The 16,127-nt window shown below is 45.3% G+C and overlaps 1 protein-coding gene across 1 annotated transcript in view; it reads left to right on the forward strand.

Moving 5' to 3' along the window:
• The window catches only part of LOC122551916 (receptor tyrosine-protein kinase erbB-4-like), a 958,043-nt gene that overhangs the window by 251,204 nt on the left and 690,712 nt on the right, over nt 1-16,127 (forward strand). The gene's annotated exons all lie outside the window — the stretch shown is intronic.

The following is a 16,127-nucleotide window of genomic DNA, read 5'->3' on the forward strand; positions in this document are numbered from 1 at the left end:
ACACACACACACACACACGCGCACACACACAGACACACACACACAGACACAGACACACACACAGACACATACACACATACACACACAGACACACACACACCTCAGTTAATTGAGAAGGTTGCTGATACTCTGTAGCTGGGCCAATGGCCTAAGTGAGGTGGGATGATGGTGGGGAGAAGGGTGGCAGGTGGAATTGGCACCATAGGATTGGCGGCTCAGCGATAGAGGAGTAATTGTCACCTTTGCCATCTAGCTGGGTACCGTGACAGAATGCTCAGCCATTGTGGCGCTTACCACTATCACTTCCATTGAGGTCAATGGAGCAATTGACCAGCCATTTCTGTGACTATGCCCTACCCCCAGCACCCCATATTCCAACAAAGAATCATTCTTTTTACAACATCAGGGGGAGAATAGTCAGGATGTCTGTGAAATCTGATAAACCAAAGTATATTGTTTGTGGGTGTACACTCAACAGAAGTAGATAGATTCAAAATCAAAGATTGCTGGCAAAACTCAGCAGGTCTGGCAGCAGAGAGAGCAGGGTTAATACTTCAGATTCAGTGGACCTTCTTCAGAACTGACTGTAACTGGGAACAAGGTATATATCTGCTAGAGGAGCAATGGAGGGAGGAGGAAGGAGGTAACTAAAGGTGGACATGGAGACCTGAGAGAGAGGTCAGACACACTCAGCTTTTTCAACAATTCCTGTTCTTGTATTGTGGACAGGCAAAGGAATGGGTAAAGGTGAGCCTGAGAGAATGAATATCTGTTCATAGGGACCACTAATAGCTGACAATGGGCTGTTTGTGGTAGCAGGCCATGTGATGGCAAGGCCTGGTGTGTGGGAGTTAGGGAAAGGACATGGGAGAAGGTGTCAAAGCCCGAAAGGTATTGAACTCGATACTGAGTCCAGAAGGTTACAGGGTTCCCAAGCAGAAAATGAGATGATGTTCTTCCAGCTTGCGCTGAGCTTCGCTGGAGCACCGAAGCAAGCCTGAGACAAGGATGTTGATGAGGGAACATGGTGGCATGTTGAAGTTGCGGGCAAGTGGAAGCTCAGTGTCACGTTTTGCGGCAGAACGTAGGTGTTCTGCAAAGCAGTCACCTCGTCTGCTATTCATCGCCCCAGTCTAGAGGAGACTAGATTGTGAGTGGCGGATAGATCAGTTTGCAAATGTATGTACAACAGTATTTTTTCTTTCTTTGACCTACTTTTCTAACTAACCCATTCAGTAGGACAGAGGAGGTGAATCCAAACATCCCATTCCAGGGGAATGGATACTACCACTGAACCACAGGAGGGCCAACCCCAGCCTGCTAACGGCAGGCTCACTTTGAGCCTTTTAACCATCCCAGCTGAACCATAACTACTTTCTCACATACGCAGGGCAGGCTGCCAATTACAGACAACCTAAGATTGTAAAAGGTGCCAACTAAGAATGGTAGCATGGGGTGGCATGTTGATACAATGGTTAGCACTGCTGCATCATAGCGCCAGGGACCTGGGTTCGATTCCAGCCTCAGACGACTGTCTTGCGTGGGTTTCGCTCATTCTCCCTCTGTCTTCAGGTGCTCCAGTTTCTACGCACTGTCCAAGGAAGGGCAGGTTAGGTGGATTGGCCACGCGAAATTGCCCCATAGTGTCCAGGCATGCGCAGGGTAGGTGGATTAGCTGTGGGAAATGCAGGGTTACAGGGATAGGGTAATGGGGAAGGTCTGGGTGGGATGTTTTTCGGAGGGTCGATGTGCTGAATGGCCTGCTTTCCCACTGTAGGGATTCTATGATTCTAAGTATTTCAGGAAAGCGACTGGCAACAGCCTTCCACTCACTGCGTCTCCGGCGTACAAAATCCTCACTTATTCATCTGCTTTACTCCAAATCACTGCATTCCTTATTCAAGGAGCACTTCCAGTCAAGAGCAGAATCCAAATGAATGCAGGCAATTCCCATTTGCTCTTCTATCACATCCCTGGTACAACAAACCAGAAGATCCCTATCTCCCTACATTTCAGGTTGCTCTCAGTTTCTCATGTGTTTACTTTTGTCAATGATGGTTACAAACTCAACCTTGCGCATATTTTCCTGGGGCAGGGGTGGGGGAGGAGGGTGAGTTTCCTTTCAACTCCCACTTCTTGTCTCTGACAGCTCAGAGTCCAGCTGCAGTCTGGTTGAGCAAGTATCATATCATTCACCAGTGTCTTACTGAGCCTGGTCTGTCTTTGACCATTATTTGCACCAGCTAGGATTAACAATGCTCCAGGACTGGGCAGCGGCCTCTGGGAGGTAAACATTCCTGATGAAGGGCTTTTGCCTGAAACGCCGAGTTTCCTGCTCCTCGGATGCTGCCTGACCTGCTGTGCTTTTCCAGCACCACTCTAATCTTATCAGCGGCCTCTGGGAGCTGAAGATGAAACTCCAGAATACTGGAGAAAACTCACAGTGACGTTAAATTGTCATGCTATTTGAACACTACTTCTTGCCAGCTGCAAAAATATTGGTCGAGGAGCGGGGGGTCTGGTATTCAAGCTTTGCCCATTTAGGTAATGGACCTTTTCACTTTCCAGTTCGGTTGGACCGACAGGGGATCAAAGGATGGATGCGTAGGTTGATGTATGAAGACAGACTGGATTGATTAGGACTGCATTAATTGGAGTCTCGGAGAATGAGGCAGGGTCTCATAGGTACCTGGACAATTCTAACAGGATTAGACAGGGAAAATGAAGGAGAAATGTTCCCAATGACTGGAGAATCCAGAACCAAGGGTTACAGTTGAAGAATACAATGTAGGCCATTTAAGTCTGAGATGAGGAGACATTTCTTCACGTGGTGTGCAAGTGTGAATTCTCTGCCATAGAAAATGGTTGAGGCCAAAACGTTGAATATTTTCAAGAAGGAGATAGATATAGTTCTTAGGTTGAAAGGGATCAAAGGGCATGGGGAGAAAATGGGAACAGGGTACTGAGTTGGATGATCAGCCATGATCGTATTGAATGGGAAAGCGGACTCGAAGGGTCGAATGCCTCACTCAGAGACTGATTTTCTGCCGGAGGGTGGGGGCAGGTCATGTGATAAAACCTCCAGGAATCTTTTTCACCACAGTTGGCAACCACTCATACCAACTACCCCACCCCTGGGTCAGGGTTCGAACTGCCAGCTTAACACCGGGGTTAGATTTCAAAGAGCTACCACCAGCTCCCAATTCAGGGTTCAAAGAGCTAATTCAACCCAGGTCAGGATTTAAGTTGTCGACCTCTGGTTTGAGTGTGAAGATTTAGTCTTCTGGATCTTTATGTGGCCCAGTAGGTTTGAGGAGAAAGTGAGGTCTGCAGATGCTGGAGATCAGAGCTGAAAATGTGTTGCTGGAAAAGCGCAGCAGGTCAGGCAGCATCCAGGGAACAGGAGAATCGACGTTTCGGGCATAAGCCCTGAAGAAGGTGCACACTCTGCGCAGACAGTCACCCATGGATGGAATCGGACCTGGGTCCCTGGTGTTGTGAGGAAGTAGTGCGAACAGTTGAACCATCCCAAATGCTAAATGTCTTTTGCAAATGGAAAAAGAATTAATTAAAAGGAGAAAGAAAGAGCTGTTTGAAGCATTAACACGTTGCATAAGCCCTTCATTCCTGAAGAAGGGTTTATGCCCGAAACGTCGATTCTCCTGTTCCCTGGATGCTGCCTGACCTGCTGCGCTTTTCCAGCAACACATTTTCAGCCCAGTAGGTTTGACACAAGTCGCTGACAGATACAGAGAAAGAAAACAGGAAAACAGCCTTATTTTTAGTCCTCTCAAAGAAAAGTGATATTGCCTTCTTTTCTCCCAAAGCTGTCTTTAACAGGTTTAAAATGTATTAAAGAATCCCAGACGGCCTATAATCCTAATTTCCAAAATCTGTGCAATCATTAGGCCCATTCGACCATCGTTAAATCAGACAATTAATTAACTATTGCCAGTGTAGTAAACACAGGCACCATACCATTTGTTTGTTAGCCCAGGTACAAATTAACAATAATAAGCAAGTAAACGCCTGTTTGTTGAACATTGATTTTACAAGAAAGAGTTTTGTTTGGAGCATAACTGATTTGATTGCTAATGACACACTTTTACGTTTATGGCTTTGATGCCAGATTTAAAAGCAGAAACCACATCTAGGCCAGATTTTCCCTTTCTGATTGCAAAAGACTCAATGCCTTGCCTTTTAATTGTGGTTATTAAGGATTCTACCTGCTGAGTGTCCCTATATATAACACTGTCTTCTCTCAGGACATTCATTACTGACCATTGCACTTTGCAACGTGTTGATGCTTCAAACAGTTCTTTCTTTCTCCTTTTAATTAATTATTTTTCCATTTGCAAAAGACATTTAGCATTTGGGATGGTTCAACTGTTAGCACTACTTCCTCACAACACCAGGGACCCAGGTCCGATTCCACCCATGGGTGACTGCGCAGAGTGTGCACGTTCTCCACGTGTCTGCATGGGTTTCCTCCAATAGTCCAAAGCTGTGCATGTTAGGTGGATTGGCCATGCTAAATTGCCCATTGTGTCTAGGGGTTTTGCAAGCTAGGGCAATATAGGGTTATCGGGTTGGGGGGGGGTTGGGATGGTCTTCGGAGGGTTGGTATGGACTTGATGGGCTGAATGGCCTGCTTCCACAATGAAGGGATTCTATGATTTAGATTTTAGAAAGCTTGTAATCACAAAGGACCTTATTGGACCGAAGGGTCTGTTTCCATGCTGTACATCTGTATGACTCTGTGTATGTGCTTTCTTTGATAAGGTCATTACTTTATTTAAGTGCATGGACTGTTTACCATCAAAGATGTCGCTTAGTGTCTGACCATGTTCCGAATGTCTACGTCTTTTTATGTTCCATCCCCTTGCAAATGTAATCCTGAATGAGCAGCTCTATGACAGAATAGTTGAGCAGAGCCTCTCAAGATGCAGTCACACTGTGGGTAGCTCTCTCGGACTGTGTCAGACAGTGTGTGACGTCCGGAAGACTGCCCTGCATTCTCATGCCGGCTGTCAACTTGAACAGTCAGGAGCAATGTGCCTCGACACCTGAGAGGATACAGGCTCCTCAAGCTACTGGCTGGTGCCAGGACAGGAGTAACAACTCACTGCTGATGTCACAGCGCTTGAAGGGCCTGTATTGGTGGTGTTAAAGGCAGCCTCCAATTTAGAGATTGTATTTCCAGTGAGGATTCCAGCCAATATGATACAACGACGGGCAGTCAAGGTCTGTGCATTTACAAACGCAGGATTCTGCCCTCACCAGTCGACAAACGTGGAATCTTCTTTGGAACATTTTGTGTTGTTTATTTGAAATAAGAACTCACATCAGCCCAAGCTTGTTTTATTCTCCCATTCTTTAATTCCTTCCTTCCTCCCTCCCTTCCTCTTTCCTCTCTCCCTTCTTCACTCCCTCCCTTCTCTTTCCCTTCCTTCCTCTCTCCCTTCCTTCCCTCCCTCCTCATTTTCTCCTTTCAGTGCTCTCTGTTTGTATTTCCTCCCTTGCCTTCTTCTTTCCTTCTTTCTCTCTCTCAAATGTTCTCCATGATTTCCACATGAAACTGACCACATGGCTGTCAGTTGAAAAGACCAGACATCGTTCCCATGCAGCGTGTATTGTGACAGAATCCTGATTGAGAAGAATCGGCGGCACAGTGCACATCGCTTAGTTTATACTCAAATGACACAATATGATTGTTTTTGCACTCCTGGAGAATTAGTGATGACCCCGATATCCCGACTTAGAGAGTGTTACACTACCAGGATACTGTCCCACAGATGTCTGTCCAGTCATTCAGGTCTCAGTGAGGCGAAATAGCTGCCACATTTGCCTGGAGAGAGAAAGAAAAGCAACCCTCACCATACCTCGAAGTAATTAATTCATCTTTGAGATTTTTGAGGTGCAATTAGATGGAGAAGTAACATGCATCCCTCAGCTAGCGTTGAGAAGCAGTCCATCTGCTCATTATCTCTCGATGTTTGTGGGAATTTGCTATGTATAAATTGGCTCCAGTGTTTCCTGCATTACAACAGGGACAACGCTCCAATCTGCTGAAAACTGACATCCTGAGGTTGTGAAGGGCATAGTGGAAATACCGGTCCTGAGTTTATTTTGTGTTCCAGAGAGTTGGTTGTTTTAATCTCTGTTTCCTGTATTCTGCCTGCCAGCACCATTGGGCCTGATTAAAACCATGGGCTTGTAAAAAATGGAAATGGGCTCCTTATGTGAGCACGCATTCTTTACATCTGTACAAGAGGTACACAGGAAGATTGTGTTTTTCCCTTGATTTGTATTTGGGGTATTGTGAATATGAGCCTGCACCCTTAACTTCCCTAGCCCACTTCAAGTGGCCTGGCTACATATGCAGGGACTCATAGAGAGTCATAGTTTATAGAGATGTACAGCATGGAAACAGACCCTTCGGTCGAACCCATCCATGCTGACCAGATATCCCAACCCAATCTCGTCCCACCTACCAGTACCCAGCCCGTCCCTCAAAACCCTTCCTATTCATATACCCATCCAGATGCCTTTTAAATGTTGCAATTGTACCAGCCTCCACCACTTCCTCTGGCAGCTCATACACATACCACCCTCTGAGTGAAAAAGTTGCTCCTTAGGTCTCTTTGATATCTTTCCCCTGTCACCCTAAACCTACGCCCTGTAGTTCAGGACTCCCCCACCCCAGGATTGAAACACAAGCCATTGCCTTCATTTTCGCTGCAGGGACAACCAGTGATTACACTGTCCACACTCTGGACCCTTAGCGCCTGTGCGATGAGCAATTCACACTCACAATGAGGGTGGGCGCTGGGAAATGCAATGTTAAGCTGTTGTGAATTGATTTGAAACAGCGTTTAAAGAAGTGATGCATGGATCCTTTGAGAGGCTGGAAGGATGAATGAGAATGTTGTTGCTGTGGATTATACTTCACGAATCCCTGGTTGCAGCCTACTGGCTGATAGAATCACTTCAAACAGTCAAAGCGCACAAAAGAAATTTACTGTAAGTGCAAAAGATGTGGCGAGCATAAATGGATACTGCTGCTTTACTAGTGTCTGGCTGCCTGACCCTCTTGGGAATCAGTTCATGAATCATGTGCTAACTGGTACATTGCTTGAGCTCGTATTTCGATTTGTGGGACCGTAAAGGGAATTGTAGGAAACGGTACGGCTTTTAACCACTGGGACCTTATCAGCTCTTTGTTCTCCCTCAGAGCATCATTTTCTAATTCCTCAGCACCGCAAAATAAAAAGACAACAGTAAAGGCAGCGATTAAAATGGGGAGGGCTCCCCAGAGACAGCTGGGTCTGGCAAGGCAAAAAAAAGAGCAGTTTCTGTTTACCTGCTTCCTCTGCCTGGATTTATACCACTAATAAACCCAGCTGGGAATTGCAGAGTAAAATACGACCTCCGCTACATCCAGACTGTGTTAGAGTTGCACAGCGGGTAAACCCAGGCTTCTCAAGCCTCCACGTGCAGCCAGCAAGAACTTCAAGTTGGCAGGGTGTGTATCAATCTGTTTGAGCGCAAAGCAATGTCTAGATTGCTAGCGCTCGTCCAGAGGCAGAGATGTCTTCAGCCGTGAGCTCTATGTGATCCTCCATATATCCCTTCCCCACCCTCTCTCACTCTCTCTCACACACACATAACCTACTTACAGACATGTCATCTCAGTTCTAGAAAGTGGCACGAGTGTATTTTTAGCGGTGTAGGCTCAATGGAACCAAGTGCCTCTTCTGTACTTTATGGTTCCATGGTACTATGCAATTCGCAGGGGTTGTGGTTTTGAAAGGTACTGTTGAAGCAACATTTTCTTTCCCGACTTTCTTGCTTGAACTAGAGCCACAAAAAGAGAATCAGCTACCCCACCCTCTCTCGCTCTCTCTCTCTCTCTCACACACACACACACACATAACCCACTTACAGATGCTACCCAAATGAAAACAGAAACTGATGCAGCAGATTGGCCAGCCTCGGTGTGGGGAGAGAAACAGACTCAGCAGGCTTGAATTCCTTTCCAGAATTGAGGCCCAGACCAGTGGCAGGGATTGAGAACAGCTTGTCAACTGGGATTGCCCAGGTCCCTGGTTCCATTCCAATACAGGACCGTTTCTGCCAAGGCGGGGAGGGGATAGGGGAGTGTGGCAAGACTTCCCTTTCCCCATGAGGTGGGTAGTCAACACACTTCCAGAGGGCAACTATAGCCAATTAATGGAAGTTAAGTTTGACATTCCAGTTGAGTATACAGGCTTGACTGCAAGTCTAGTCATCTATGAAAGGATTAATGCGAGTGACTTTGCAGGGAATTGTTGTCTTTAGTTGATTGACAGTTCAATGAGGATTTAGTGAACATTTTTTCCTCTTTGATCGCTCTTTCTTAAATGTGTCAGTGTTTATTTGCACAACGTTTAGAGGAGTCAAGAGCTTAAAGCTTCTGTTTTTATACTGGAGTGGTCTGTTTGACACTTCCATAGGGTCATTGGAATGCCCTTTTTAAAAAAAGAATTGTGATAGAGTTGCATTGTTTCTACACAGTTTCATACAAGCAATTGTTGCAATTGTTTCTGTATGTAATGTATATAGAACATAGAACATTACAGCACAGTACAGGCCCTTCGGCCCTCGATGTTGCGCTGACCTGTCATACCAATCTGAAGCCTATCTAACCTACGCTATTCCATGTATGTCCGTATGCTTGTCCAATACTGGATGTAAAAGGGTTATGAGTTGCTGTGAAGAGCATGAGGGGCCAATGGGGTGACATGAGAGGCATGAATTGGCATTAAGTTGACTTGGGCACTAAACTGGACCATGAGGTGAATGGGGGAATGGGGCTGAAGAATGCAGTCCCTATGGGGGTAAGGATGTAGTTGGTAAAAAATTTTGAGGTAAATTTTGAAAAGATTACTGAAACCAGACCATGGTCAACGGCTCCTCTGAGATCCACGATTATGGGAAAGCATTCCCAGCTTCATGAACATTGAGAAGGACTAGGAGATGCCTACTTTCCCAGTAAAACCGGCCAGGTCCAGAGTACAGGGTGCAGGCTTGCAGTCCACTGCAGTGAAAATTGGGTATGCCAGAAAAGTGGGCAGATGTCCCAGAATTGGATACCCCTGCCATTTTAAATGGTTTCAGAGTCCCAATGACTCATTACAAATCTGAAGGCTTTGACTCTGCTTTTTTCCTCTTGATGTCTTCTCTAACCTGTTGCACGTTTTCAGCATTTTCTGTTTCCTTTCGGATTTCGTGCATTTGCAGTATTTTGCTCCAGTCCTAACATTTATTTGGCTTGGTGTCATTCCTCGTGAATTTTACAAAGTCAAACATGCTTGACAAAAGGAAGTTGTTAGGTGCTTTTGAAGTCTGCTTCACTTTCTTTTGGTGACTGTGCTGCCTTCAGTTAATTCAGCTCAGGTCTGTGTTATATAGGATCTGCTTATTTATAGCACGTGCCACAATATGAGAACAGTTATTGATTTTGTAAAAGGCAAGACAGTTACTGCAAAGGAAAATAATGCTGTCCCGGGGCATTTTGTGTGTGAATTTCTACCTAAAAATGTGCTTGCACAATGTCCATTCTCGTTATTTATATCTGTGTATAACATACTGTAATTCAACGTTGCACATCCAGCAATTCTCATTTCCTGAGGCAGGTGATAATAACATTTGGAAAGAAGGACTTGCATTTATAGAGCATTTTATCATGAAAGTCCCACAGTGTTTTAGATTAGATTGGATTTCCTACAGTGTGGAAACAGGCCTTTCGGCCCAACAAGTCCACACCGACCCTCCAAAGAGTAACCCACCCAGACACATTTCCCTCTGACTAATGCACCTAACTCTATGGGCAATTTAGCATGGCCAATTCACCTAACCTGCACATCTTTGGACTGTGGGAGCACCCGGAGCACCCGGAGGAAACCCACGCAGACATGGGTGGGGATGTGCAAACTCCACACAGACAGTCACGTCAGGCTGAAATTGAACCTGGGACCCTGGTGCTGTGAGGCAGCAGTGTCTAACCACTGAGCCACCATGCTGCCCATGTGGAATGAGTTATTATTTGAAGTATAGGGACTCGTGTGGCCAGCTTTTGTGCACAGAAAGATCCCATGTGCATAATTAGCTGGGTTCTCTGGTTTCTGACCAAAGACGTGCAGGTTAGTTGGATCGGCAATGCTAAGTTGTCCATGGTGTCCAGGGATGTGTAGGCTAGGTGGTATAGATTATATTCCCTACAGTATAGAAACAGGCCCTTCAGCCCAACAGGTCCAACAGGACCAACCCTCCAAAGAGTAACCTACTCAGACCCATTCCCCTCCCCTGACTAATGCACCTAATACTATGGGCAATTTTGCTTGGCCAATTCACTTCACCTGCACAACTTTGGGAGGAAACCGGAGCACCCAGAGGAAACCCACATGGACATGGGGAGAATGTGCCAACTCCACACAGACAGTTGCCCGGGCCCCGAAGCTGTGAGACAGCAGTGTTAACCACTGAACTACCATGCTGCCCCATGGAAAATGCAGAGTTGTGCGGCTGGGTCTGGGAAGGATGCTGTTTGAGGGTCAATGCAGACCTGATGAGCTGAATGGCTTGCTCCGCACTGTAGGGATTCTGTGAATTGAATTTTCCAGAGGATCTTGTTAGGTTTTGAAATCCTTGGCGAAATATATCTTGGACTTTGACTGACTGTATAAAAGACTGCAGAAGGACGGTGCTTCTTTGTTCAGTGCTCACATTTAAAGGACTGGGTTGTCCCCCAGGGTCACATGCAGATAGGTTCCCTGTTCTTAATGACAGTGCAACTTGCCAATCAGACGTCTGCTAACACAACCCTATGGGGAGGCGAGCCCGCCCTTTGAGACCTGCTGGCCCAATCTGCGGCCTTAGCAGCCCAACAAACTCAGCAGCAGCCTGAGTGGCAGCAATTGTTGAGCGGCCATCTCCATGGTGATGGAGCGCCATCAAAGGGGGTCAGGTTGGCTTGGAGGATCCTGTAGCCAGGTAAGCTGGGCACCAGGGGTGGATGGGGGAATGATTGTGGTGTTGCAGGTTGGCATTGAGCGTTGCTTCTCCATGAGGTGCCCCCTAACTAGAACAACGTCTTCCCAGGTCGCCCAAGGGAAAGTTCAATCCTGAATGCTGAAGAGTTCAGGCTCCAACTCAGGACTTCAGGCTGTTAGTCAGAGGAATGTGTTCAGTGTGACTTGCTTTTGCCAACAATAATTCGCTTTTATGTAGCATCTTAATGTGGTGAAATTCCCCAAGATGCTTTGCAGGAGCCAACGTGATACAGCAGATGCCCCGAACCCCTTCAGTAGATATGACGATGGTCATAGAATCATAGAGATGTACAGCATGGAAACAGACCCTTCGGTCCAACCCATCCATGCCGACCAAATATCCCAACCCAATCTAGTCCCACCTGCTACCTCCCGGCCCATATCCCTCCAAGCCCTTCCTATTCATATATTTACCCAGGTGCCTTTTGAATGTTGCAACTGTATTCGCCTCCACCACATCCTCTGGCAGCTCATTCAATATACACACCACCCTCTGCGTGAAAAGTTGCCCCGTAGGTTTCTTTTATATCTTTCCCCTCTCACCCTAAACCTATGCCCATTACTTCTAGATTCCCCCACCCCAGGGAAAATAATTCCTCTATTTATCCTATCCATGCTCCTTATGATTTTATAAACCTCTATAAGGTCAATGAGGTAAGCTTCAGGTAGCATCTTAAAGAAGGAAAGAGATGCAAAGAGATTTAGGGTTGGAATTCCGGAGCTCAGAGCAGTGCTTCCCATCACTAATTTCCCAGTCTGGCTTCACTTTCTTGCCACAAACTTTGAACAAAAACTTGGAGGGAGTTTTTGGGAGGAGAGGTACGGAGAAGTCCCTGATCTCGTCCTCTCATCTCTCCCTTCCCTTAATCATTCTGCATCTCTCTCCCTCTTCTCTGTTCCTACCTCTATCAGCCTTCACCAATTTCCCCTCTCCGTCTGCCCACATCTCGTGACAGGCTCTCTTCATCTTCCCTGTTGGTGGACTGGTGGAAAAGCAGGCACAATGTACACCCACTTTCTCTCACAGCCTGAACAAGGCCTCCCTGAGCGGTTGGTCAGGGAAATGCCCTTCCATAGGGTAGAAATTGGGGTGAGCGTTTTAAAGGGGCCTCACGGCTGTCAGGGTCCAGTCTGAACTCCATGGCCACCATTTCTGCTTTACAGCTCCCCCAAATCCAAAACCTCATCTGGGTCTTAACCCCCCGTTTGGGAATATCAGGCTTTGGCAGCTTGGTAAAAGGTGTGAATTGGAGGAGCAATACAACCTCAGAGTTGGACTCTGTGTGGAGTACAGTGACGTATATGACAATGTGCTCGTGACTTTGACAGTGAGGTGCTAGACTCTGAGAAGAAAGAGGCAACGGTCTGTTCCAGAGAGGGACGGACTATGTCACAGTCGAGCTTGTGTGAAATGTGTACAAAAGTGGTGCTTTTCAGAAACCAACTACAGTCAGTCTTGGGTACAGCCAGGTCACAGGTACCAAAAATAGAACCACAATCCAGCTTGTTGGATTTGATGAGGTTGGCAAGATCTTGGAGTTTGTGGAGATTGTGACGGGACGGATCGTGCAGGGACTGGAACACAAGTGCAAGATACTTTAAAGTTGGATTGTTGCTGTACAGAGACCTCGTTACATAAAAGGTATGGAGTGGGATACTAGAGAAGGTTAATGAAGTGGTATTGTGTAAGTGGCAATATGTTTCTGGAAGGAGAAAGCTCCTGAGAGATTTAGTGAGAAAATGGCTGTATAAGTTGACCCAGAGGTGGTTCAGGCTCTCTACAGTTCTTAATGCATCTAATACATTCATAACAGCCAGAGGTCTGCATGGAGAGATGACAAGGACGGGGTCTGATGGGGCAAGGGGGAAGTCAAGAATTCATTGCGATTTGTGGTGCACACACAGACATCAGCCACGAATGTAGCCCTTGCGAGTTGGTCATTATTATCCTTGTCCAACTCAATGCCTACTCCGCTCAGCATTATTGTGCTTATCACATTGCTTGGTTTGCCAGCTCTCATCAACATAAAAAGGGAACTGAGAGCAATTATGTGAGAGCCCCGCCACAATGGGTTCGTTTTTGGAAGAATGTAGAGGCTAATCTGTCAGAAAGGGTGACGTTCCTATCGTCCAAAGACATGGGAGAGGGTTCAGAGGTGGAGACATGCCCCACTGTGACCAGGAATAACACTTAGTGACTGATCCATTCTCCTGTCGGAATATTGACAGCTGTAGGATTAATGAAAGGACAATGGAACATAGCACTTAGCATCAAGAGTAGGCCATTCAGCCCTTTGAGAAGGCTGTGCCATTCCATGAGATCATGTCAGATCTGGTCATGGTCCCAGTTCCCTGCTTGCCCCACCTATCATCCTTGACTCTCTTGTCCATCAAAATTCTATTGAACTCAACCTTGAATAAATCCAATGACCAAACCTCCACTGGTTTCTCGAGAAGGGAGTTCCACAGACCAATGACTAACAAAAGTCCTGTGTCTCCTCTCCAGTCAACGTAGAGGTATGGAAAACTGCAAATGTACTTAAGAAGGGAAGGCGCCAAAAGCAGTCAACTATAGGTCAATTGGCTTAACACCTGTATTTGGGAAAATATTCTAATCTATTATAAAGGCTGTAATAATAGAGCATTTAGAAATATGATCAAGTAGAGTCAGCATGACTTCAACAAAAGCAAATCATTTCTAACAAATTTACTAGAATTCTTTGAGGAGGTAACAAGTAGGATAAATAAAGGGGAAGCAGTGGATGTAATATATTTGGATTTTCAGAAGGTTTTGATGAGGTATTACAAATTAGGCTGCATAATAAGATAAGAGCCTATGATTTGGGGGCAGTATATTAGCCTGAATAGAGTATTGGCTAACTAACAGAAGACAGAGAGTTGAAATAACAGGGCATTTTCAGGATGGCAATCTGTAACTTATGATGTACAACTGGGATCAATGCTGAGGCAACAATTATTTACATTAGACATTAGGATGAGGAAAGTGAATGCACTATAGCTAAGTTTGCAGATGACACAAAATGAGTGGGAAGGCAAGTGGTGAAGGTGACATAAAAAGTCTTCAGTGGGCTATAAATGGGTTAATTGAGTGGGCAAAAACTTGGCAGATGCAATTGGCAGGAGGAATAGAACAGCTGAATGTTATTTAAATGGAGAAAGACAGCAGAAAGCTAGTGAACAGTGAGATTTAGGAAGCCTCGTCCATGAGTCGCATAAAACTAGCATCCAAGTTTAGTGGGTAATAAGGAAGGCAAATGGAATAGGGGCCTTTATTTCAAAGGGATGGTGAATAAAAATAGGGAGGCTTTTGCTAGAACTATAAAAGGCACTAGTGTGACCATGGTTAGAAAAATGTGAACAGTTTTGGGCCCTTTATTGATGGAAACATATAATAGCATTGGAGGCAGCCCAGAGTAGGTTCACTGGACTGATGCATACGAGGGACTGTCTTATGAGGAGAGTTTGCGTAGATTGGGCCAGTACTCATTGGAATATAGAAGGAAGAGAGGTGACCTTATTGAAACATGCAAGGTTCTTAGAGGACTGGACAGGGTAGATGAGGAGAGGTTGTTTCCCTTTGTGAGCCAGTCTACGACCAGAGGGCATCATCATATAATAAGGAGCCACACATTATAACAGAGATGAGAAGAAATACCTTCTCCAAGGGTAGTGAAACTGTGGAATTCTTTATCACAGAGAGACGTTGAAGCTGGGTCATCAGTTGCATTCAAAGTTGAGATAGAGAGATTTTTAATCAGTAAGGAAATCAAGGTATTTGGGGAAAGGCAAGGAAAGTGATGTCGAGGATTATTCAATTAGCTACGATCTCATTGAATGGCAAAGCATACTGGAGGGGCTGAATGGCCTACTTCGATTAACCAAACAAGACAAAAATGTCCCTCAAACCGATTCAAAGTCAAGCCAGGGTCCTGGAAATATATTTTTTAATCTTGTGATTATTATTCAGTAAAACATTTGCAGCCCATTTCAACATACGAACCACCTTTACAGTTAGACAGACTTTGGTTAATGTCACAGAGACACTGGCGAAGCGAAAAGAAAGATAAATGCTGAAATGTTGGAGCTTGTCCTCTGAGAACAAACTCCGATTATAGTATTCCTGTTAGTAATTTCATTCAGCATGCTTTGAAGTGATATAGGATGGGAGACATCTGTCTGCCGCTTTGCAAGTGGCAAAATTAATTCGACTGCCAAAGGTTAAATTATACAGCGTATTCATTAGCATAGACAGATTCATGCAATGTCTCGCTCATTCTGCAAAATGATTCATAAAGTGGTGGAATAAGATAGGTACCCTTGCATTCCATTAGCAAGCTCACTGCTGCAATATTATCAAAACCAAAGATCAAGCCTAGTTAAAAGTTGACAATACATCCAGCAGAACAAATTCATACAAGGTAACAAGGCCCAGCATCGCTGGAAAAATAACGCCAGGTTAACGCACACATCGGCCATTACATTCAGTGGACTGGAATTGGCACAACTTTCTGTTTGCTTCATGCAATTAGTATCTTGCCTTTGCCTCTGTCCTTTTCAAGAACACATATCAGGTTTGCATGTGAATTTGCCATTTTAACCTGGGTCATCTCATTGCTAATAGAAGGCCAATCAGCTTCTCTGGCCCAGAAAGGAAACAATTTAACCTGGTCCCTCTCATTCAAACATACAAATTAGGAGCAGAAGAATACTGTTCAGCCCTTCTAAACTTGCTCTGCTCACAACTCATCTCTTTGTGTTTCAAATTCCACATTCCCATCTAGCCACGGTAATTCATGTTTCCCTTGCCTATCAGCAAGGTGGCCGTTGTGTGGAGCCACAGAAAATGGGGGAGATACTAAATGAATACTTTGCATCAGTATTTACTGTGGAAAAGGATATGGAAGATATAGACTGTAGGGAAATAGATGGTGATACCTTGCAAAATGTCCAGATTACAGAGGAGGAAGTGCTGGATGTCTTGAAATGGTTAAAAGTGGATAAATCCGCAGGACC

The sequence above is a fragment of the Chiloscyllium plagiosum genome, chromosome 7, assembly GCF_004010195.1.
Source record: "Chiloscyllium plagiosum isolate BGI_BamShark_2017 chromosome 7, ASM401019v2, whole genome shotgun sequence".
NCBI classification, from domain to species: Eukaryota; Metazoa; Chordata; class Chondrichthyes; order Orectolobiformes; family Hemiscylliidae; genus Chiloscyllium; species Chiloscyllium plagiosum.